General features: G+C 44.3%; 1 protein-coding gene and 1 pseudogene across 1 annotated transcript in view; one reads left to right on the top strand and one right to left on the bottom strand.

Moving 5' to 3' along the window:
* Positions 1-25,856, top strand: part of LOC126354769 (UPF0489 protein C5orf22 homolog) — a 1,899,147-nt gene that overhangs the window by 1,390,932 nt on the left and 482,359 nt on the right. The window lies entirely within an intron of this gene.
* Positions 24,133-24,250, bottom strand: LOC126356505 (5S ribosomal RNA; annotated as a pseudogene).

Raw genomic sequence — 25,856 nt, 5'->3', positions numbered from 1 at the left:
CCCATAGCGACCTTCAGTGTGTTCTTTCCACTCTGTCCTCTGCATTTAACAGCGGAATTCCCGTTGCACTCTTAATGTTAACACCCTTGCTTTTAATTTCACTGAAGGTTGTTTTGCCTTTCTTTTACAAAGAAAATCATTTTTTAAATCGGCCTTTAACATGCACATTCGATAGAGGGCTCCGGTATTAGTCTAATCGATATCTGTTTAATCGATATGTATTAACAGGGACCGTAAAACCCGAAGATTAACAACAATCGAACAACGACTCAGTAGCGGTTTATGCTTGGCGGTAGCAGTCAGCGCGAGCCAGGGCAGTGTGTGCTGCTGCAGTACTAGTTACTACTCGAGTTTTACTGCCCTTGTTAATACATATCGATAAAACGGATATCGACTAATCTAATCTACGACCGCTCTATCAATGGTCACGTTAAATTCCGCATTAAAAATCATTTTGTTTGTGACGGAAAACAAACCGACACTTACCGTCGACATTGGATTTTCGATGAAAGACGTGACGAGCACTACTTGTCTGGGCTGACATCAGCTAACCAACGCAAAAACAAATCGCAAATATCCTCTGAAACACCGGAGAAAATGCAACTGACGACTTTTAGGAGAGACACCCTGTGGACATGTGGAGAGGGGGTTAGTGTGGCCAAACTTACGTTTGTCAGTGGTAAGTTCACTGATATTGCTCCATGAATTTTATCGTATCGACCAAAAACTAATGTCTCTTATTTATTTTATTATTAACAGTTTTTAGTATAAATTTTTGCTCAAAAATACCTTCTTGATCTTTCATTTCCTCTGTGTGCACTGCACCTAAGGTAACTAATCCAAATCCTACATGAACCTAAGGCGCCGAAGTGCTTCCACATTCATCACACATGTGGAATCGAAAATCAGCAGCACGCCGAATCGCAACGTGTTAGTGGATAAAGGTCCGCAATAAACTCCTCCGTGAAGAAGAGGAAGGAGACGGTGGGACACAGTGGGTGGCAAGCGAGAGGCGATAACTTGCTGTCGCGTTTCCACGGTGTATGTGCGCCACTTGGCAGAATGTGCGCGCTCTCTTGATCCAATAACACACTCGCATCTTTCGGAGGATGAAATATGCGTTCTCGCAGAACGCCTTGGCGCCCGCCGGCGGGCCGGCGCTCCGCGTTCGCCGTCATATTTCATCCGTCGTATCAGCACCTAGCAACGGCGTTCCCCCATTACTGAAAGAAGCACTGTGTATTGCTTTCTCGCTGAACTCAGTAGCGGTGTGAACGTAAAAGTGGTTCACGATGGTTCACAGAACGCGGAACCTGCACTGATAAGCAGCTGAATCCTGAATACTTTGCAGACTCATATAACTTAGTCGTTTAAACAGTACTGGTGAGTACAGGTTAACTCTTACAAGAAAGTGGAAACACCAACCAGTCACTCTCAATGGCCCTATTTGTTGGGAACAAGTAGCTCTGTTACGAGGTTCAAAATGACAGACGACTGTTCAAGTTTAAAATTAACTGTACACCATCTCATGAAAGGTATCTGGTCATCAATTAGGGGAATTAACAGGGGGCCGCGCGGTGTGAGGCACCTTGTCACGGTCCACTTGGCTGGTGATCTACCTTGTCGTGGTACCCGCGGGCGCCGGCCGCTGTGGCCGAGTGGTGCTAGGCGCTTCAGTCCGGAACCGCGCTGCTGCTACGATCGCAGGTTCGATTCCTGCCTCGGGCATGGATGTGTGTGCTGTCCTTAGGTATGTTAGGTGTAAGTAGTTCTAAGTCTTGGGGACTGATGACCTCATCTGTTGAGTCCCATAGTGCTCAGAGCCATTTTCACCCGCGAGCAACAGCATTGGCTGATGACTGCAGCCTGAAAATTATGGCTGCTAAGTATGCGAGGAGGTGTAACAGTAGTGCACGATGTCTTTTTGCAAGGAGTTGGGACGGCTGTGACACCACTGCGCGCAACAGTCTTCAGACGACCAACGTGCCTTTTAGACGTTTATTGTGATCAACAGACATATTCCCAGCATTCGTTTTAAAATTAGACGTTCCATAACTACAATGTTTTTCTTTTATTTACTCATCTTTCATCCTCATTACTAAGTTTGGGATCGCAAACTTATTTTCACGTCGGATTCCTGCCATCAAAGGTCAGGATGGGAAGTGGCGTTACCACTGGTGACTGAAGAAATTGAGCAAAGAACCAGCTGGATTTTGACGTGGATCACTGGCGTCTCGTCCTCTTAAGCGAGAAGTGCAGCATTCGTCTGACGCCTGATGACCCTCTCGGAAGTGTGTGGTGGCGACCGGGTACCGGCGCCCGTCTCAGGCGGCCGCGCGGGATTAGCCGAGCGGTTTAAGGCACTGCAGTCATGGACTATGCGGCTGATCCCGGCGGAGGTTCGAGTCCTCCCTCTGGCATGGGTGTGTGTGTTTGTCCTTAGGATAATTTAGGTTCAGTAGTGTGTAAGCTTAGGGACTGACGACTTTAGCAGTCAAGTCCCATAAGATTTCACACATATTTCCCGTCTGAGGCAAGCAGCGCCACGCTCTCAGCAGGGGAGTGGAAAAGTCATAAGCTGGGCCTGTCGCTTCTCAGCGTTGTCGCTGTACTTTCAGGACTTCGCAATGTAGGGCACAACCCTTTTATCTCCCTCGCACCCATTTTAATAACATTGTCCAGCTCTACAGTTAGCATTTCGTCTCTTCGAAGACCATAATGCACGACCAGTCTCGCCCATCACCCACCAGGAGGAAAGAACGAAAAGCCTTTCGGCATCTCCTGTCATGAACGTGATTGAGCGTCCGTATGACCAAATGGAATCTGCTGTGCGCCATCACAATAACCGCCCTAATTACCTGGATCACCTCAGAAGCACTGTTCAAGGAGACATCTACATCTACAGGACTACTCTGCAATTCATACTAGAGTACCTGGGTAAAGGTTTTTCGAAGCACCTTTGGACTATTTCGCCACCGTTCCACTCTTCAACAGCAATGTCTTGAGCACTTTGTGCACTGATTGCCAAGCAAGCTCCAAGCGTCGTACAATACATGGGGTAGAGTCACGGCAGGCGTAATTTCATATGTGCAAAGATGTGCAATTTGGTGTATATGGCCCTTATTTTGTTTTTTTTTTATTTGACAGGAAAGTTGTTGTTGTTGTTGTTGTTGTGGTCTTCAGTCCTGAGACTGGTTTGATGCAGCTCTCCATGGTAATCTATCCTGTGCAAGCTCCTTCATCTCCCAGTATCTACTGCAACCTACATCCTTCTGAATCTGCTTAGTGTATTCATCTCTTGGTCTCCCTCTACGTTTTTTACCCTCCACGCTGCCCTCTAATGCTAAATTTGTGACTGGAGGGCACCTCTTGCAAAACTTTGCCTACCTTGGTTAGGGGAGCACCCGCCTTACACCACGCACATTTTGCCAATACAGTTTTCTAGTTCACTTAGCTACGAAATACTGTGTTCATAATTACACAGAAGACTATTCTGATCACGATTGACACTTGGGACGTACTGAGGACATTACAAAGGTGCCGTGCATGATCAAACACGAGAGCGCGACTTGTATCCTCGGCTAGCGTCTACAGTTTTAAGCGCGCGTTTCTGGCGGTGTTTCCATGTTTTTGTCCAACCCCTCTAAAATTCTCCTTAAAAAATGAAGGAAGAGATTACGGACGACGCGCTTTGTTGCTCCACTGTTAGCTCGGTTGTCGGCGCAACACTCGGGCGACACACTCGAGCACATTTGCGGGAGCGATTCTCCACTGCCTGCCCCTTTCTTATGCACTTTAGCGCTTCCGCGAGGCAAAAAGAAAGGGGGCTTCCGGCCCCGAGGCGGAACTATTAGTCAGGCCAATAAAGGTCTTTACGGTCACGGGACGGGGGGAGGCGAGAAGCAGGAGAAACTGCCTGCAGAAGAGGCGGCCGCTCGCAGACAGGAGTGCGGCGGCGGCCCGAAATCCCGCTTAAGCGGCGCCGATCATAAAGTGTTGGGAAGCTGATAAACAAGGAGCAGAGCCGCGCCGCGCCGAGGCGAGGCGAGGCGAAGCGGAGCGGAACGGGCTGAGGTGGCCGCCGGTGATGTATTGGGAGAAAGAGAGGAACCAGCCAGCCAGCCAGCCAGCTAGCCAGCAGCGGTACACGAAAATTGAATTTAAATTCATGAAAGGAGGGAGGCGGGCGGGCGCTGCGGGCCCCCGCTGAGCCGCCGCCTCGTTGCTGACGTCGTCGCAATTTCGGTGTCGCCGCGCCGTGCCGCGTCGCGGCGCACAGCGCCGTCCGCCGCCGCGCTTCCAATTCTGCGGGCGCTGCACCGGCGGGCCCCCGGGGGCGCCGCCTACCGCGTCATCACTACACCTGCCTCGTCATCACGACCTGCGTCGCCTGTACAGGGTGCAGCTGAACGGCCTCGCTCCCGAAATGTGCTCTTAGATCACCAGCTGGCCGGACAAAACATCGGCCAGTTCTTTAAAAGGGCGCCATCACACTTCCTTCCATCGCTGACGTAATTCATGGCAGTGAAGTGGTGTGTATCTGACAGTCCTCTGCATGGAATCAATGCACTAACAAGGGAACCTCCCCATCGCATCCCCCTCAGATTTAGTTATAAGTTGGCACAGTGGATAGGCCCTGAAAAACTGAACACAGATCAATCGAGAAAACAGGAAGAAATTCTGTAGAACTATGAAAAAAATAAGCAAAATATACAAATTGAGTAGTCCATGCGCAAGATAGGCTACATCAAGGATACTGTGAGATCAGGAGCGCCGTGGTCCCGTGGTTAGCGTGAGCAACTGCGGAACGAGAGGTCCTTGGTTCAAGTCTTCCCTCGAGTGAATGATTAAATTTTTTTATTTTCAGAAAATTATCATCTGTCCGTCCGTCCGCTGTATTTGCTGGATTCATATTGCCCACGCAATGCATTTCACTTACTTAACGCAGTCTCGTCCAAAGTAGCGAACAGTCAACTGCCAACCAGGGAGCCTCGTTACCAGAACTACTCTCATTTCCGTGCGCTGTAGTCGACTGGCGTGTGTTTCGATGTTTGTTTAGGTGTAGCGTCCCCATACTATGACGCAGTTACCTCGCATCGGACGGACGGACGGACAGATAATAATTGTCTGAAAATAAAAAATTAAAATTTCTACTCGAGGGGAGATTTGAATCAAGAACTTCTCGATCCGCAGCTGCTCACCCTAACCACGGGACCACGCCGCTCCTGATTCAAAACTATCCTTGATGTGGCCTATGTTGTGCATGGACTACTCAGTTTGTATATTTTGCTTATTTTTTTCATACTTCTACAGAATTTCTCCCTGTTTCCTCGATTGATCTGTGTTCAGTTTTTCAAGGCCTATCCACTGTGCCAACTTATAACTGAATCTGAGGGGGTTGGGATGGGGAGGTTCCCTTGTAATGTCAGTCATCGTGGAGGCAATGAGAGCGGCTTTTAACACACTGCCGGAAAAAATAGTTTATACAACCATTTAGAGGTGTCCAATTTAGTCAAGATTTATTGTTATAACAGTTCATGTGGAGTACATGAAATGATTACGTTTACAGATCAACAGCATAAGCGGTTCTGGACAGGATTTGTGATTGGTGTAAAGAATGGCAGCTAACTCAAAATATAGATAAATGTAAATTGTTGCAGATGAATAGGAAAAAGAATCCTGTGATATTCGAATACTCCATTAGTAGTGTAGCGCTTGACACAGACACGTCGATTAAATATTTGGGCGTAAAATTGCAGAGCGATATGAAGTGGGACAAGCATGTAATGGCAGTTGTGGGGAAGGCGGACAGTCGTCTTCGGTTCATTGGTAGAATTTTGGGAAGATGTGGTTCATCTGTAAAGGAGACCGGTTATAAAACACTAATGCGACCTATTCTTCTGCTCAAGCGTTTCGGATCCCTATCAGGTCGCATTGAGGGAGGACATGGAAGCAATTCAGAGGCGGGCTGCTAGATTTGTTACTGGTTGGTTAGTTTCGTCACTGGACTGTGCGCCAAGGCGCTAGTATGCTTTCCAAGCGTCGTAGAAAATGCTACAATGACACCGGAAAACATTCTAGATACCTTTAAGTTAGTCCATACTGCATTGTATTGGCATTCAAATTTCACACATCCCCGTTTACCACCTCCATGGTCAGGAATACAGCGTAACACTATACTCACCACTACTCCGGCAAGTCATGGGCACTGGACAACTTCCGTAAGAGCCACACCGCGAGAAAAAAATGACGGTCCACTCAGCGGAATCCCTTCAAGTACGCCATACGTCTTTATGATTAGGGCCAGAAGGTCACGTGTTGCGTATCCTCGCTCATACTATTCTAACACATACTATACCATTTCAGCAGCAAAGACAGAGAACGTAATTTAATATACCAACTGTCTTCCCTTTTTTAAATTAAAGAAATAAAGATTGACGTCGGCAAAATTTTCAGCTTTTGGCAGCTCAAAGAAGCAAGAGGAAGTTGCGCTACTTCGAAAGCATTTCCAGTCACGTCTTCCGTATGTTTTATCTCCAGCCTGCGCGCCGAGAGTAATTGTGTTACAAAAATTTTACACGTTCGTTCTCGTGAACGGTGGAATGACATACACATATATTACCTCTCCATGTGAATTCACCAGAACGTTTCGTGATTTCTCATACAGCTCACAAATACTGTTTCATCTTACTTGTGGTAATACTATTTTAGTTTTAGCAAAGGTGCAAAAATTTTGTAGTAATTATGTCATTTTATGTGATATTATTAAAATCTTTCAGACCATTTAAATATCAGCCTGCTAGTTCTAAAAATGGAAACGTAATTATAATTTGTTTCCCTCTTGCGAGAAGCAGAAAAATTATTTTCAGTGGGTGTAGAAATGTTTTCGTACATACTACTTAAAAATTATGTCACATAAAATAATTTGCCACCTATATTATAAATTATAATAAATATATATTAAATTTTAAAGAATCCGAGGTGATAATCAGATTGATGATACAGAGAAATTTAAAGTAATCCTCTTACTCATGAATTCCGTAAGTAGAAAGTATCTTACTGTGTTGTTAATACTTTGACCATCTCCTTCTAACTACATATTAGAGAAATTACATATATACGTGCTCATGTATTTCTCTCTCTCTCTCTCTTTCTCTCTCTCTCTCTCTTTCTGTGTGTGTGTGTGTGTGTGTAATATAGCTGTCACCTTTTATAGCTTCTCATTTTAATGAAATTAAATGGATGAAGGAATCCTACAGTTTTGTTTTTCAAAATTACCTTAGTCCTCATCTGTACAATTGAAATATTTTGTTGCGCTTAGCCGGCTTAAACAGATCATTCTGTCATCTTCAGGAGTCTACGAGATTTAACAAAATATAAATCATTAGAAGATGGACATGCAAGTACATAAAACATAAGAAGCGTATTACGAAATCTTATCAATATTGACTTACAATAGGAATAAACAGACATCAATATCTTCGTCAATGAAGCGTAATACTGCGACATACCGTAAAAAGTGCATAGTATACGTGATCATTAAAAACTACATATTGGTAACTTAGAGTGAATTTATCATACTTATGTACAGAGTCAAGGTAGTGCGTCAGCTGATTTGAGAAACATAGAAAAGTAGATAAAAAGTATAAGTCTGACGTATAAAAAAGGACATTACACATGAGATAAAAAGGCTCAATCGCCAGTCAAATGTATATATAAATCGTAGGTTAAAAGATCTTTAGAAGTCTGATAAATAATTTTATTTATTAAAAGCTGATGGTGTCGCTATTGGACGATGATGTAGCGGCAGGTCTATGTGCTATCCTTGGGACGAGGCTGACATTTATCAACCTGTGGTTATAATCATCACCTCGCATACACTGTGTAAATTTTGTGAAAAGTCGTAGCATTACGCTCCGTTGACGAAGAAAATAATGGCGTTTTCTTAACCTTATTATAAGACAAATTGAGTAAATTTTTTGTAATATGCTTTTTATACTTTACATACATCAACATATATGGTCACGTTCTACTGATTTATATTTTCCCAAATTTTGTAGACTTCCGAAGATGACACATTCCTCTGCCAACCGATTAAGTACCCTAAAGTATTCCAATTGTGCAGCTAACTTCTGAACTTTACTTTCAAAAAGCATGTACCACATTTGCTGAAAAAATAACAGCTGTGAATGAAATCAAAATTCTGCTATACTGTAAGCAGTATAACACATAACGAATGAAGCAAGGAAGATATGGTAAGTAGACTGTCAACGACAAATAGAGCATTCCTCGCCGAAAGAACACTAATACCAAACATACGCTTTGTATAGAAACGAGAAAGTGTCCGTTAAAGCCAAAGCGAGCTACTCGCGCAGCAGAATTATAGCAGAATGTGTTGTATGGTGCGGAAAAAAGACTCATCAAAACATACCAGTCAACTTGCTCCGGAAATGAACGCTTCCAAGAATACAGAGAACTGCTAAGGTAGCAGTTAGATCGCGCTACCACAAAAGTGTGTGCAAGCTAGGCTGAAAAATGATTCGGATCCCACACTTCATTGCTGTCCAGGAACTATGTTTTAATGAATGCATTGAGACATGGCTTTATGATTTGGAATGGATTCTATGACGCTAAGTTGATGCTGTTAGGTATGCATTGTTTACTCCAACGGGCAACCAGATATTCGGGTCAGACTATTAACATCAAAGCACTCAGTCTGGTATCTTACCATATGTATAAATTTGGCAGGAACAGTTTAAATCACACTGTATATGGGCATTCGAGTTAGTAAGATGAATTTGTGACAAAATTATGCAAAAAGAAGGAGCACAATCATGTCCGTAAAACTGGCAATGAGAGTCTACCGATTCAAACTGCAGAATACCAAACGAAGGGATAAAGGTATCTGGGAAGATCAACCAAGATGGTGAGTGATAAATGAGAACTAGTGTACAAGTAAAACCCATGGAATAAATGGCGGTATTGGTGACGACGATAATGGTGAGACTCGTGGAACTTCGGTGAGGATGAAAACTGTAAGCCGCACCGGTACTCGACGCTGGAACGATTCCTTGCGCGGTGTATGCTCTACCGACTCAGCTGTCCAGGTCTGACTCACAGATTCACTTCTACCAGCACCTTCCTTCTGCTTTCAACTGTTAGGGCTGTTCGTGAATCGCGCCGCGATAGCTAAGACTGTAGAGCAAAGGCCGCGCAAGGAAAGGAACCGGGCTCGACTTCCGATGCGGCAAAAGGTTTTAAGCCACGCGCATTCCGCCGCTGAGTGAAAGATCCAGTCAGATGTTGTCAATGTTGTTGGTGATGGTGACGATAATCATGACGATAACGATAGAGAACCAAGCGGAAAAAAATTCCATCACTTACTTTTGAAGCCAGAGAGGCGTTCATTACGTAATGAAACACATTCTTTTTTCTTTCTTTCTTTCTGTCTTTCTTTCTTTTCCGGTTGATAAAATTCGAAATTTGTTATGGGACATCGTTAAATATTCCCGCTTCAGCTCCTACAGTTTCATGAAATTTCAATAGTTGGCGGCACTACACGGGACCCTAAAAATGATGTCTGTAACGGAGGAACGTTCCAAGCAGAGAGCTATCATTGAGTTTCCTTTGGCGGAAAACAAAAGCAGCGCTTGGAGACTGTCTACGGAAACCTATCAGCGAACAAAAGCTCGGTGAGCCGTTGAGCGAAGCGCCTGTCACCACAGCAACAAGGTCGCGCAAACCTGTCCGCCGACCAGCGCACACAGCCGTGGTTCTTGCAATGTTGTAGGAGTAACATCCCACATCTCGCACCTTTCGACTTCCATCTGTTTGGCCCAATGAAGGATGCACTACGCGTGAAGCAGTACGTGGGTGATGGGGAGGGTCTTGATGCAGCAAGATGTTGGCTCCGACGTCGGCCAGTAGAGTGTTACCATGCGGGCGTACAGGTGACGTGAGTCAGTCGCACTGAACAGAGACTGTGATGAAAACTAGGTTTTTGCAGCCAAAGGAGTGGGTAACAATAGGGTGTATTGAAGTCCTGAAATAAAACCAGTCTGCTTTCAGAAAATTATATTTTGTATTACCTACTGAACTCCCCTTGTATAACCGCAGAAGTGTTTCTACATTAAATTGTGGGAATTCAAGTCCGCCTATTATGCAGATAACTATTCTTTTTAATATCCAAATAGGCTGGGAATAAAAGAACCCACTGATTATGGTATATAAGTGTCGAGAGATACACTACTGGCTATTAAAATTGCTGCACCACGAAGAAGACATGCTACAGCCGCGAAATTTAACCGACAGGAAGACGATGCTGTGATATGCAAATGATTATCTTTTCGGAGCATTCACACAAGGTTGGCGCCGGTGGCGACACCGACAACGTGCTCACATGAGGAAAGTTTCCAACCGATTTCTCATACATAAACAGCAGTTGACGCTTTTGTGATGCCTCCTGTAAGGAGAAGAAATGCGTACCATTACGTTTCCGACTTTGATAAAGGTCGTATTGTAGCCTATCACGACTGCTGTTTATCGTATCGCGAAATTGCTGCTCGCTTTGGTCGAGATCCAATGACTGTTGGCAGAATATGGAATCGTTGGGTTCAGGAGGGTAATACGGAACGCAGTGCTGGATCCCAACAGCCTCGTATTACTAGCAGTCTAGATTACAGCCATCTTATCCGCATGGCTGTAACGGATCGTGCAGCCACGTCTAGATCCCTGAGTCAACAGATGGAGACGTTTGCAAGACAACAACCATCTGCACGAACAGTTCGACGACGTTTGCAGCAGCACAGACTATCAGCTCGGAGACCATGGCTGCGGTTACCCTTGACGCTGCATCGCAGACAGGAGCGCCTGCTATGGTGTACTCAAGGAAGAACCTGGGTGCACGAATGGCAAAGCGTAATTTTTTCGGATAAATCCAAGTTCTGTTTACCGCATCATGATGGTCGCATCCCTGTTTGGCGACATCGCGATGAACGCAGATTGGAAGGGTGTAATCGTCATCGCCATACTGGCGTATCACCCAGAGTGATGAACTGTGGTATCGTGTTGAAGCTGCATGGGCATCTGTACCTGTACACGCCATCCAAGGTCTGTTTGACTCTATGCCGAGGCGTATCAAGGCCAGAGGTGGTTGTTGTGGGTACTGATTTCTCAGGATCTATGCACCCAAATTGCGTGAAAATATAATCACATGTCAGTTGCAGTATAATGTATTTGTCCAATGAATCCCCGTTTATCATCAGCAGTTCTTCTTGGTGTAGCAATTTTAATGGCCAATAGTATATTTGGTTATAAAAAAGAATTGTCATTTGCATAAAAGACGGACTTAGACTGTCATAAAAGAATTTACAATGGTCCCGTTTAATAAAACAGTTTTGCTAGCTTCTGGATGTGTTATAAGACGGGCAGGGCCCAGGAGTGTGATGTCAGGAGCTACGTGATTGTATAGGCGGGGGCAACGCGCGGAAGCGACCTTGCACCAATTAGTCGCGGGAGGTTGGCCGCCCGCCGCGGAACTGGGCCACCGTCGAGACGCCTGCGTGGCGCTCAGCTGGCAGTGTCGCGCCGCCCAGCTGGTAATGACGTCGTAAGACAATGGCTGACACACATCCCCACCCCCACCCCCGCCCCCGCCCCCGCCACGCAGCGGCAAGTTTCCCTGCTGCCGCCGCCGCCGCCGCCGCCGCCCCAGGCGCTCCTCCTAACTTGCCAGGCGCTGCCAGGAATTTAATTATTACGCCATCACGTGACGTCACAGATGGCGACACGCGGCGGCGCCACGCTGGCGTGTCGAGTAAAGCGGCGCATCCCTTTGCAGAGGACGGTACAGCCTCGCAGCTTGCACGTTTCCAGATGCATATTAAATGTTACACTGAAATACCGCAATCCTCATTCAGAACAAAAAAAAAAACAAAATGGCATTAGACAGTATTGTGAATAACTACGTTTTTTGCACCGCGGAAAGTAAAATTTTCTGGGATATTTTAGTACTGGATTAAATGGACACAGTTTGGTGTTTCGGTCACTGTAGTTACTAACTCATTTATTCTGATTCGATTATTACTTGTGGCCGAGCGGTTGTAGGCGCTTCCGTCCGGAACCGCGCAACCGCTACGGTCGCAGGTTCTAATCCTGCTTCGGGCATGGATGTATGTGATGTCCTTAGGTTAGTTACGTTTAAGTAGTTCTAAGTTCTAGGGGACTGATGACCTCAGATGTTAAGCCCCGTAGTGCTCAGAGCCATTTGAACCATTTTTTGATTATCACTTCATACAAGTATGGCAGTAAATTGGGCTGTGCTCTGAGAACGTGACGCTTCTTGTGTTTATAAAGGACATTAAAAGAAGTACGGTGCATGAATCGGCATACATCAATTAATTTTTCATACGTAGCACAAAGATACTTTTAATGCACAGTGAACGTAATAATACTTCAGAAATAGTTACTGGCGTCAAAACGAACTTTTTGCCAAGTGGTCCTATGCAATAGGCGATACTCTTCCATGGTTTTGTTGTTCTTATCTTCCTCGTATCCCGAAGTTCTGAAGCACGTATGACAATTTCTTTGATTTGAATTAAATGCTTTAGTGGCACTGAAAAGCTCTTGCGAACATAAGAGCAGTTTTAGTGTGTTTGCTCAAAATTGTGAAAAATTTCGAAAACTGTGATAAATGTAAGATCACGGACTGTTGGGACATTGCAATTTTGTATCAACTGATCGGTGAACAGGATAAAGCGAAACCTTCGCTGCGCAAGCAGCTTTCCTCTTCTCATTTATCGTTTCTTCTGATTTTGGTTAGCGAAAAGTTTCACCACAAATATAAACTAACGATACATCACCGTACTTCTTATATATGTGTGTGTGTGTTCTCTCTGATGTTGGAACTATCGCACCGCGTAATTTGACCTAGAGCTTAAGATGTTGTATTGGCACATGTCGGTTCAAATCCGGATTTAATTTTCCTGGGTTTCCGACATCACTTGATATGAACGGCCGGATGGTGGTTCTGTCGGATCCTGGTCCACCCGTTGCTTGTACTCCCTCTCTAGATTCCCCATTGCGAGCAGAAAGTTATTCTTGAAAGTAATATCATTTTTCAGTTATGATAGATTGCTGTCACTGTTTGCTCCAGAGGACACAAGCAATAATCAACTCTACTCGCTAACATAGTACTTCTATTTTAGTCTTTTTTCAGTGTCTACGAGACAACATTCTAAATGGGAATATAGTTTCTGGTTTACTCATTCTTTTCTCCTAAATAACCTATCTCTTTTAAAAACTGACAGCTCATTTCATAGAATCTATATTAGATATAAGAATAATCTTGTTAAAGATCTAGCGGCACTTCGTTTCAGGAACACACATCTTCAATAATTTGTCACCAGTCATTAAAAAGTTTAGGTAGTAATATATTTCAATCTAATAGTAACCTAAGTGATTTGTTGATGGCCATCTCCTTCTGCCCCATTAAAAAATTTCTTAGCAACTCCAGTTGATGTATACATTATTGGCGATGTAAAACCACGTAAGCATAATGTAAAATCTTCCCTGCACATTTTCAGTGCAGTAATTGGTCAGTATAAATAAGTGTTGTAATCTGATTTTCAGTTTGATGCAAGGCTACATTCGCCTCAGAATAACCACATACACCTTAGTGTACTATACGTGGGGAGTCAGCTACCCCTACCAATGGGTTTTATGCAGCCTGCAACGCCTTCAGGTACCACGCATAAGGTTTTCTTCTGATCGTGCTCGCTACATGCAAACTATTATTGTTGCAGAAAAAATGAACAGGACATTTTTGTAGGATATTTAGTGTAGTTAAATTTTGTACTCGTATACGTTTTCACTGGAGGCCACAGTTTTCGAGTTATTCAAGAGAAACGCTTTTGAATGTAGCTTCCGTATGTTTGTCTTGAATAATTCGTAAACTACGGCCTATAGCGAAAACGCATCCCAGTACAAACCTTTTTCTTTAGAGCTAATAGTATGTGGTTAACGAGCAAGAGAATATGAAAATCTTGTGTGTTATATTTGAAGGCATTGCGGCTTGCATAAAAATCAGCGGTAGGGGCAACTGAATCACCTTGTATGCACACAAGTTTTATGAGAGTTATATTATTACCTCTTAAATGAAAATATTTTTTGAGACTTTTTACTCGTTTCGCTTTCATGAAAACCCTTTTTACTTAGGAACGTAAGTATATCTCCTACAAATACGTGTTACGTATTCTCGTTTTTCTCATGTTCTACATCGTTTAAGATCTCCTACACATGGATCTAAGGGACAAAGGTGCACCTAATCTAATCTTCGATGTTCAGTTAGAATATAAAAAAATTATGTGCCTAGTATTAAATATATCTGCAGTACACTACATTTCTTGTGTTAAAATCTAGTCAATGAAGTTAAAAATATGGTTCCGGCATCTGTTACATGTCTGTGAATGAATACTTGTACTTCTTGCATAGACATCATTTAGCATGTGTGTTAAAACTAACTCATTTTTTGTTGTTCCAGGTAAGTCCTACACCCTGAACGTCTAAGAATGCTTCTCCTCCGACGGGGCCTGTGTTTCTTACCAAATTGTGGTTGCGGTATTATTGGACTTATACGTAACTACTATGCGAATGCATAAAATGGTATGGAAATTTTATTCTCACTTAGTATGTTGACTTTGTAATACTATCAAGTGACGTGCGTTGATGAAATGCACATGTAAGTTATTCCAACTGTGTACGAAATTCTTAACATAGTACATTAATACTGTATTATTATTAAATAGCAACTTTTGATGGTACAAAAATGTGTTTCGTAAAAGATGAAGAAAATTGTGGAGCACAATTTAAAGACTCGTGTAAGCTAGTAATAGCCGTAAATTTATAATTATTTCTACTTTCTAGAAGCTCACCTAAGTTATCACTTACCGAAAAGAAACTCTCATTTTTGATAGTTGCTAGTGGAATTCTATATCAACATGATTAGGTCTCGTACGCGGATGCTATTTCACGCGAATTTCTGGATTCAGAGAGTCAACACTGCGGCAGAAAAAAAAAATTGGACTTCGTTTCACGTTCGCAGATCCACTGGTTGAACAGAGTGAAGTTGCTCAGTGGTAGAGTCCATAATATTGAACACTTATTCTGGAGGAGTGATTTTCAAGTTCTGGCCGTTGATAAAGCTTTTTCGTCCAAAATAATTAAGAGCGAATACTCGTATGGCTACTTCAAGAAGATGTGTACCTTCACATACCTTGCACTTCCTCCCGCTCTGACGACATATTGCTATACCCTGATCCTGAGTTTCTTTTCAGTGGGTTATCGATACTGAAACAATCGATAATCGACTGAGGTTAGTGTCGATGTGACCAGGTGATATTTTCGCTTAAAGGTTTGCGGATGTCCAGCAGAGCATACAGACCGGGCCAAGTCCCCACAGGTAGGAGAGCCGCAGGGCTGAAGCTGGCCACGGCGCATGCGCGCCTCTCGTCGTGGTCGATGTGTGACAGAGGCAGCCGCAGGTGCCGTCGCGGTTCGCCGCCTCGCAAGTCACTGCGTACTCGACACCCACGCACGGTCTGCGGACATCACGCCACTTCCTTGCGCCGCAACACCAACAACAATTCCGTTCTGACTTTATTTATAACTAGCTGACAAACGTGCCATTGCTCGGGTATTCATTTTGACATTTTTCTATTAGAAACAAAAATAAGAACTGTGTCTATACTGTAATATCTACATCTACATGGCTACTCTGCAATTGACACATAAGTGACACGTTACAACAAGCGGAACTCAATTTAAATCCGCAGTCAGTGTCACATGCTGATAGAGAGCGCGTCGAATTGTTTTTCATCTATTATATCTACATCTACATCTACATGGCTACTCTGCAATTCACACTTAAGTACCTGGCAAAGGGTACATCGAACCATTTTCATACTACTTTTCTACCGTTCCACTCTCGAATGGCGCGTGGAAATAGGAACACCTAAATCTTTCCGTTCGAGCTCTGATTTCCTTATTTTATTAAGATGATCATTTCTCCCTACGAAGGTGGGTGTCAACAAAATATTTACGCATTCGGAAGAGAAAGTTGATGATTGAAATTTCGTAAATAGAAACCGCCTTTGTCTCAGTGATTGCCACCCCAAGTCGTGTATCGTATCAGTGATACTCTCACCCCTATCACGTGATAACATGAAACGAGCTGTTTTTCTTCGCACTTTTTCGATGTCCTTCGTCAATCCTACCTTGTAAGGATCCCACAACGCGCAGCAATATTCGAGCAGAGGTCCAACAAGTGTAATGTAGGCTCTTTCTTTAGTGAGTTTGTTGCAACTTCTACGTATTCTGCCAACAAAACGCAGTCTTTGTTTCGCCTTACCCACAATATTATCTATGTGGTCTTTCCAATTTAAGTTGCTCGTAATTGTAATTCCTAGGTATTTAGTCGAATTAACAGCCCTTAGATTTGTACGATTTATCGTATACCCAAAATTTATCGCATTTCTTTTAGTACCCATGTGGATGACCTCGCACTTTTCTTTGTTTAGTGCCAATTGCCACTTTTCGCACCATACAGAAATTCTCTCTAGATCATTTTGTAATTGGAATTGATCGTCTGATGATTTTACTAGACGATAAATTACAGCGTCATCTGCAAACAATGTAAGGGGGCTGTTCTGATTATCACCTATATCATTTATGGTATATAAATCAGGAACAGCAGCGGCCCTATGACACTACCTTGTGGGACACCAAATGCCACTTCTGTTCTACTCGATGATTTACCGTCTATCACTATGAACTCTTTGACAGGAAATCACGAATCCAGTCACACAACTGAGACGATACTCCATATGCACGCTATTAGATTAATACTCACTTGTGTAAAACGGTATCAAAAGCCTTCTGGAAATCTAGGAATATGCAATCGATCTGAGGTCCCTTGTCGACAGCACTCATTACTTCATGGGAATAAAGAGCTAGCTGTGTTGCACAAGACCGATAGCGAAAAACTTCATTTCCATGTGTCCGAGAGAACACCGTTGAAAATATGAAACAGTCGTACAAAGATACCGGGCAGTATCTGTGTCCTGAGGGCAGCTAATTCGCGTGTCTACAACGCGTTTTTGTAAACGTTTCTATAGCAACGCGTCTTCATAGCTCTATCGATGGCTATTATTTGCGCCTACAGCCGTTGGCGCTTCGCAGTTGCAAGCTGTCAAAAGTGCTGCCGGTGTCAGGAGTTTCTTCAGGCTGACCCGACTGTAGAAATGTCTTAGGAGTAAAAAAATGAACTTTGTACTTCATGCACGATACTGCCTTTTTCGCTCATCGCAGTGTTTGTAGCGTCATATCTCTTGAACTATGTTCGTACATAGATATATTTGTGTAGGTGCATTCATCGGCTTACGTGGATACTGTCTGCGAAACATATTGCGAATGGAATTAGTAGCACAGAAGTACTATATTTAAATGTCGTGCATGACGCGGCAATTTTTAACGTATCTCATTGTTTATGGCGTTCTACCACATTAGCGATTTTTGCTAGACAGTAAGGAGTATATGTACTAAATTGGTTGGAATTGGTCCAGTGCTTTAGGAGGAGATGTGGAACGCGCACGTATATACACATAAATACATTTCTGTAATATGTATGGATTTATTTGATTATTTATGTTGACCTTGAGCGTCACGTGTCATTTGGAGAAGTGTGGACAAACACAAGCTTTTAGTTGGTAATCAGAACAATTCAAACACCGTTTTTCGACTTAGCCGCCGTCTTCCTCAATACACTTTGTGATCTGAGGACTAAGATTCTGATACCTTCATGATGAAGCTCTCCTGCAGCCTCTTTGACGGCAGTCGGTCCATACCGTCAATATGAAACCTTTCTATATCCATTAAACAACTCTAGACAGGTGAAAAGATGAAAATCTGAACGTGTCAGGTCGGAGCAGTGAGCGGGTTAGCTGATGAAGATTGCAAGAGAGAGCGTGTAGCGTTGGTTGTGTGGAGACGTGCATTTTCACGCAATAACACATTTTGTTCGCTAACTTCCCTTCCTTTTATTTGTATCATCCTTCGCAGATGTTTTCCCTTTTTTGGATTTTACAGTATATACCATTATTTGGTTCGCTCTGTAGAAAAAAAGCACTCCGGAGGATATTCTCTTTCAGGCCCGAAAACATAGAGGCCATGATTTTTCGGGTGGAAAAAGCTGTTCTAAATGTTTTCGCTGGTAGTGAGAATGGATGTCGCTACTCCACTGATTGACTTTTTGTCTCAGGCGTGTTGCAGGTCGCCCAAGTTTCGTTGCCAGTCACAACTGCTCATCTTTCAGTTCGAAGCACTCGAGAATTTCGTGAGAGCATGAAATTCTGTTGACCATGTGTTGAGCAATGAGCTGTTTTGATACCAAACTTTCTTGCAGGTTTCAAAAACGAAGTATTTCAATAACAATTTCACGCAGAAAAGCTCTGGAAATTTCTGGAAACATTGCGTTTATCTCTTACAAAGTCAATCGATGTTCACCACCAATCATTTTGTCGATTTTGTTCACCGTCTCATCAAGTCACGATTGGGGAGCACCCATTCCTTTGTTCACCATGACAACTCGTTTTGCTACCAGTAAGAGCATCACACCAGTTATTTATATTTGTGCGATTCATCACACTATTCCCATAAACAGTCTCAATTTCGTTAAACATCTGGAACGGCGCGTATCCCTTTGCCTCTCTACTCTCAGTTGGTGGGCTTTGAAACGACACTGGTTTTTGCGTCACATTGCGTGACAAATGACAGTGCGTCCTACTGCCCTCACTCCGTCCTTGAACACAGTGCTGACAGATTTGCCGAAAAGGAAACCCTTTGAGCCTCTGAGACTCAGTACTCTTAATTTCTGGACGTGCCTCTTAGTAACAACCGTCCTGTTCTTTGGAATCTGCATCCAGTTTTCCTGAAGGAATACTTCGTGTGGTTGTGGTTCACATCCATGTAAACTTTTTGTAACTGACGTCACAGTCGACTTGACTATAAAAGTTATTTATTTACACTATTGCAGTTTGGCACAAGTTAAAAATCTGAAGATCGTCGTATCGCTATGTTGGATCTTTTAACTTTGTTAACGTCTTTGGCATGATTCACACCAAGTCTTTGCTGGTGTAAGCTGTCTACATGACAACTCAGGTAACAGGCGGGAAACGCATTCACAGATCTTATTTTACCTGTACCGCTGTCGGCTGATCCACTACCACTACTACAGTCGTCTGTAGTAGAGTGATGGAATGTTTCTGTAGAATCGTAGGCGTAAACAGAAACCTGTCGTGATCTTGCTCGAGTAGCTCAGCCGTGGAGTACTTGCCCGCGACTGGCAAAGGTTGCACGTTCGAGGCGCGGTCCGACACACAGCTTCAGCTTGCCAGGACGTTTCTTCGACAGCGATTTTGTATCATCTACAGCCTATTCAAGTTGATACGGGGATCCACACTATGCTTCTGACCGTCGTGGCACAAAGCGCGCCGCAATCTTTCTTCGAATTACTCTCAGTTAGCCGGCCGGAGTGGCCGAGCGGTTCTAGGCGCTACAGACTGGAACCGCTCGACCGCTACGATCGCAGGTTCGAATCCTGCCTCGGGCATGGATGTGTGTGATGTCCTTAGGTTAGTTAGGTTTAAGTAGTTTTACGTTCTAGGGGACTGATGACCTTAGACGTTAAGTCCCATAGTGCTCAGAGCCATTTGAACCATTTACTCTCAGTTCATATTCCATGCTCACTAGACTGTTCATTTCATTCAACAAATCCTGTAATTCTTCTTCATTTTCACTCAGGACACCTGTTGTCCTCAGCGAATCTTATCATTGATGCTATTTCACCCTGAATTTTAATCCCACTCTTGAACCTTTCTTTTATTTCCGTCATTGCTTCGTGGATGTGTTGACTGAACAGTAGGGACGAAACACTATATCCGTGTCTTATATCCTGTTTCGTTCTTGGTCTTCCAGTCTTCCACCACAACCTACATTCCAAAACTAATACAGACCAAAAGTAATATTGTCTCTCTGTTTTTCCACACATGACATCACACATCGTATCTTTACGTTTCGGGAGCAAAGTTCAGATGACCTGGACAGTACTTCATAGATGTAGAACTGGTGTTCCCGGACGCCACGGGCCACGATGCGAGGGAGGAGGCTCCGGTTTCCGCCTGCCTTCACGCCAACCCGAAAATGAGAAGCGCTGGCCCGGCGCCGCAGTGTCGGCTGTGGCGCTTGCTTATGAAAATTCCTGCCGGCACCCAGACGCCCAGTCGCGTCTGCCTTATGGCTGCGACGCGCCCGCCGTCATCCCTGTTGCCGCCGGGAGGCGTCGCCGCTGCCGGCTGTGCGCAATTGGAAACGTTCATCATATCCCTCCCAAAGCTGCAGGACGCAAACGGGGAACATCGCTAAAGTGGCTGGCGCATCTCCTACAGTACTGTGCTTTGATTACTTTGCCAACCACGGCGGCTGAATAGCATTCCGTTTCTTAGATAAATTTCTGATGAAAGTTACGGCGTAACTATTGGCTCTAAAGAGCTATGTACATCTCCAGTCCAAATCCAAGTCTGCACGTATATCTGGACTGAAGGTTTGTGGGCTACTTAAAGTTTTCTCATCTGTTCCGCTGTAGCCGACCAGAGTGACCGAGCGGTTCTAGGCGCTACAGTCTGGAGCCGCGCGACCGCTACGGTCCTACCTCGGACATGGATTTGTGTGACGTCCTTAGATTAGTTAGGTTTAAGTAGTTCTAAGTATTAGGGGACTGATGACCTCAGAAGTTAAGTCCTATAGTGCTCAGAGCTATCTGAACCAGCCATCTGTTCCGTTGCAAGTTCATGCAGGCCTCATGTCCGAACAGTAGTTTCGTGACCATAAAGTGACAAAGCAGTTTGTTCTGTGGGTACAGCTGTGTCGTTTTTTAATTATTTCCGAAAAGTATATCGAAGATTGTCTGTCTTCTTCACTTAGGTATCACGATTCGGTTTAGATGTTCCAGTTCTTTCTGTAAAACATCATACGCGGCTGGTTTTTTACATGACTGACATATGAAGCATCAGTGGTAGTCATGATGGCAACAAGTTGAGGTTCAGTTGACTAGGGACGAGACTGTGCAAACTCTGCCGTTGCTGGAAGCAACAGTGCAGACGTACGGCCTGCGTGAACTGCGCAGTAGCCTCCGCTGTACGTGTAGTTTATCTCTCAGACACGCCGAGTTACATGATAAATTGCCCAGATTAAACATGAAAGTGTTGAGGGTCCTTAATGTGAATGACTTACAAGATGTTTAGAAACAAACAAAAGTGACGACGCTGTAGGTAAACAGCGGCACATAAAAAGGTTTCATTGATTGGAATTACGAACACGACGTCTTGAGCTTTCGAACTTGAATGACGAATATTTTCTTAAACTTCATCCTTCAACATTTGCCTGTAACGACTATCAAATCAGTTTTGTAATCTTTCTACTGATTTTTTATTTCTATGCATCACAATTGTGATTAATCTGTCAGCATTAAGGTGCCCAAGGTTGCTTTTAGCCCAAGGTTCGTTCTTTTTTTTGCGAACCATTCCCATAATCTTTCTATCGTCTTTTTAGTTCTAAGCATTACACCGTCAGCAAATATATCGGTATTATCTTTCCCACATTTTTAATTTTATGTTCTGCACTCCACAGCTATGAGCCGTTCCCAAATCCTTTCGTGGTTGTCGCGTGGGAAGAACGACTGTAGATGAAGTTCTTATGATCTCTAATATCTCTGATTATCTCGTTGCTGTAACATTATTTCCAGGAAACTGCTCTTCAGGGAATACATAACTTGAAAAGCATTCGACCGAAAAATTGAAATCTACGTATGTCACGGAACTGATTTAAGGACTGTAATAGGAACAACTCTCAGAACTAGGGCGTCGTAACTTGGATATACAAGGTGCATCTGAAAATTCGGCGAATGATTCCAAAAAAATAAACTAAATGTGAGTTAAAAAAACCAATAGTGGCCTTCAGAGTAATCACCATTAGCTACAAGACACTTCTGACATTAGTTGTAAAGCTGATGGAGACCGTCAAAAATACTTCTTGTGGAGTAGCTAGAACACTGTGGTCCCGCGTTGTTGGATATCCGCCATCATGACAGGAGGTGAGACCTCGTGTTATCAATACGATGTGTGACCACGTCAATAGAATGGTGTTCACAGTCTTCCCCTACCCCCCTCCCTAAAAAAAGTCATTTTTCAAAATTCAAGATTAACAAGATGCTGATCACCTTTTTCGAAAGCGAGACTTGAGGTGTCATGAGTTTCTGCCTGAGAGAGGCATGGAAGACGATGAACACCATGTCATTGACTGTCAATTGGTGTTCCCAGCTCTCATCTCCTGCAATGACGCGGATATCCAGCAACGCGTGACCATTGTGCTTCGAGTGATTCCACAACAAGTGTTTGCTGTCAGTTTTCAGCAGCTTTATAGCCAATGTCAGAAGTGTGTTGTAACTCAAGGTGATAACTTTGAAGGGCAGTAAAGGTATTTTGTTGGTAACTCTTGTTTCCCATATTTTCTGAGACCTTTCGCCGAACTTTTCTAAAGCACCTTGCGATAGCGAAGTGCGGACTGGCCGTTACCATTAGTTCACTAAACTACGGTAGTAAACACAGGCCTTCCGTCTGTGGCTACACGAGTGAGTAAATTAGTTTCAGTCGTTTCCCCCAGGACTTGAGACAGTCTTTGTTATTCCTTTTTTTTTAGTGTTGGTTTATTCCCTTTCTTTCTTGTCTTATTCAGTTTCCTGTCATTTGCCGTTTTTACCTGTTCACTCACGGAGCGTATCAGGTTTGTTGTCGGCAGCAGGTACGGTCATCCTGTGAATATGCGCCCTTACTTGACTGAAATGTATTCTGCAGCCGCTCAGTCCGCAAACCTGTTCATGTCAGCACGCTCTCAGGCAGGCAACTGGATTGTATCCTGTGTTAAACATAGATTTTACCATTTTCCAGACTGTTAAATTTCATGTCCACTTTGCTGTGAAATCTGGAAATTGATACACGTAAAAATATACAAGCGTTTAAATTTTTTTTTTTTTTTGGGGGGGGGGGGGGTGTATGTGTCACGCCCACCCCCCATGCCCCACCCTCTCCTAAGATCTCATCCTGGGTCCTGTCACTTTTATCTACATCAACATACATACTACGGTAACCACCGTACGGTACGTGGCGGAGGGTAACATGTGCCACTACTATTCGTTTTCTTTCCTTTCCTTTTCCACTTGCAGATAGAGCGAGGTTCAAATGGTTCAAATGGATCTGAGCACTATGGGACTCAACTGCTGTGGTCATTAGTCCCCTAGAACTTAGAACTACTTAAACCTAACTAACCTAAGGACATCACACACATCCATGCCCGAGGCAGGATTCAAACCTGCGTCCGTAGCAGTCGCACGGTTCCGAACTGCGCACCTAGAACCGCGAGACCACCGCGGCCGGCGATAGAGCGAGGGAAAAACGACTATCTGTATGCCTCCGTATGAGACAAGCCGTAACTTTTTGTACCGTATCTTCGTGGTCCATGCGAGAAATGTAGTAGAATGCGCAGCAGTAGAATCGTTGTCCGACCGGCTTCAAATGCGAAATGCCATTTCTCTAAATTTTCTCTGTAGTGTTGGTAAAAAAAGAAAAACCGTTCGCCATCTCTCCAGGATTTCCAATTCGAGTGTTGTTCGAACCTACTGATAACAAATGTAGGAGCTCGCCTCTGAATTGCTTCGATGTCTTCCTTTAATCTGCCCTAGTGCAATACTCAAGAAAAGGTCGCATTGGCGTTCTAAATGCTGCCTACTTTACAGATGAACCACTAAAACTAAACTACACTGCGTCCGAACAGGCCTTGGAAGGCCGAGCGGTACCGACCGGCAGCCGTGTCATCCTCAGACCTCAGACGTCACTGGATGCGGATATGGAGGGGTGTGTGGTCAGCACACCGCTCTCCCGGCCGTATGTCAGTTTACGAGACTGGAGCCGCTACTTCTCGATTAAGTAGCTTCTCAGTTTGCCTCACAAGGGCTGAGTGCACCCTACTTGCCAACAGCACTTGGCAAACCGGGTGGTCACCCATCCAAGTGCTAGCCCAGCCCGACAGTGCTTAACTTCGGTGATCTGACGGGAACCGGTGTTACCACTGCGGCAAGGCCGTTGGCACAGATGACCCACACTTTCATAAAATTCTCCCAATAAACTTAAGTCGACCATTCGTCTTTCCTACCAAAATCCTCAAATGCTCGTTTCATTTCATATCGCCTTGCAACTTTACGCCCAGATATTTTAACGACGTGAATGTATGAAGCAGGACATTAGTAACGCTGTGGCTGAAGACTACGGGTTTGTTTCTTCCACTCATCAGCAGTAACTTACATTTTTAGACAATTAGAGCCAACTGCCATTTATCCCACTAATAGAAATTTTGTGTAAAACATCTTGTATCATGCTGTAGTCACTCGTCCACAGTACCTTCCCGTGCACCACAGCATCATCAGCAAACAACCGTAGTTTGGTACCCACCCGATCCGCCAGATCTTTTATGTATATAGATAACAACAGTGGTCCTCTCACACTTCCCTGGGGTACTCCCGTCATTTTTAATTTTTTTTTAAATTTTTTTTATGAACAATCGTTGTCGAGGACAATGTACTGGGTTCTGTTACTTGAGAAGTCTTCGAGCCACTCACAAGTCAGAGAAACTACTCCGTTCCGTTGTATCTCGGTTAGCGGTCTACAGCGGAGTACCGTGTCAAATGCTTTTCGGAAATCGAGATATCCCACTCGCAGCATATCATGTGAAAAAAATGGCAAGCTGAGTTTTATACCAGAGATAGTTTCTAAAACCTTGCTGATCTTTCCGGTATCTAGAAAATTTACTATATTCGAACTCAGAGCATGTTCTGGAGATGTTCAGCGAACCGAGTTTAAGGACATGCTTTGAACATCACCTAAACGGGTTTAGGAGAACCTGATGTTGTTTTTCTTGCTGATACGAACAATTCACTATTCTGTGCACCACCCTCTAGACCATTCGTTTCGTTAAAACACGAAGAAAGGAGGACAGAATTTCGCGGCGCCACGTGCCGCTCGACTCCGCAACCTGCGGCCACGAATTCTGCGGCCTGCACGTGCTCGTAGCTCGTACCTCGCATTCGGCGACAGCGCGGAAATTGGGCGCGGCTGCGGCTGCAGAAATCGCGTAACGCGGTTGCCGCCGCCGCTGGCGTTGCCGTCTGCGGAACATTCCTTTATTGTTTTAAGGGCGGGACTTCGTTAGGCGGCACGTGAGCGGCTGCCGAGATTCGTCGTCTCCTCTCCGCCGGGCGCCGCTTCTCTGTTTGCTCAGTTCTCCAGCGGCGCATGGCGTGTGGCGCATGCGCGCCGAATTCTGCGAAAGCGCTGCCGCCGCCGCCTGCTGTTTACTTAGCGCCAAAGTAAACTCGGCGTGCATTTATCGCAGAGTACAGAATACATGCCGCCGTCTTCAGCGCAGGTCACGGCACAGGTTACAGGCTTACTCGCGGGGCTCATCCGTTGAACGCAACGCCTCCATTCAGTGCCTAACTAGACGTTTTACATACCATCCCCGATAGGCCAGTACAGGTGGAGTTGACTTACTTTTCCTTCCGGTGCGAGACAGCTTTCGGGTCCACCTTTTTAATTAACATGTGAACCTTTGTGGAATGCCTGTCAGACAAAATCTCCTGGAGCGTTGAGGCAACGGAAACCGAAGATACACGAGGTGCGACAATAAAGTAATGAGAC

The sequence above is a fragment of the Schistocerca gregaria genome, chromosome 3 (assembly GCF_023897955.1).
Source record: "Schistocerca gregaria isolate iqSchGreg1 chromosome 3, iqSchGreg1.2, whole genome shotgun sequence".
NCBI classification, from domain to species: domain Eukaryota; kingdom Metazoa; phylum Arthropoda; class Insecta; order Orthoptera; family Acrididae; genus Schistocerca; species Schistocerca gregaria.
Note: the sequence above shows the minus strand (reverse complement) of the source record. Positions and strands in the feature narration are given on the sequence as shown.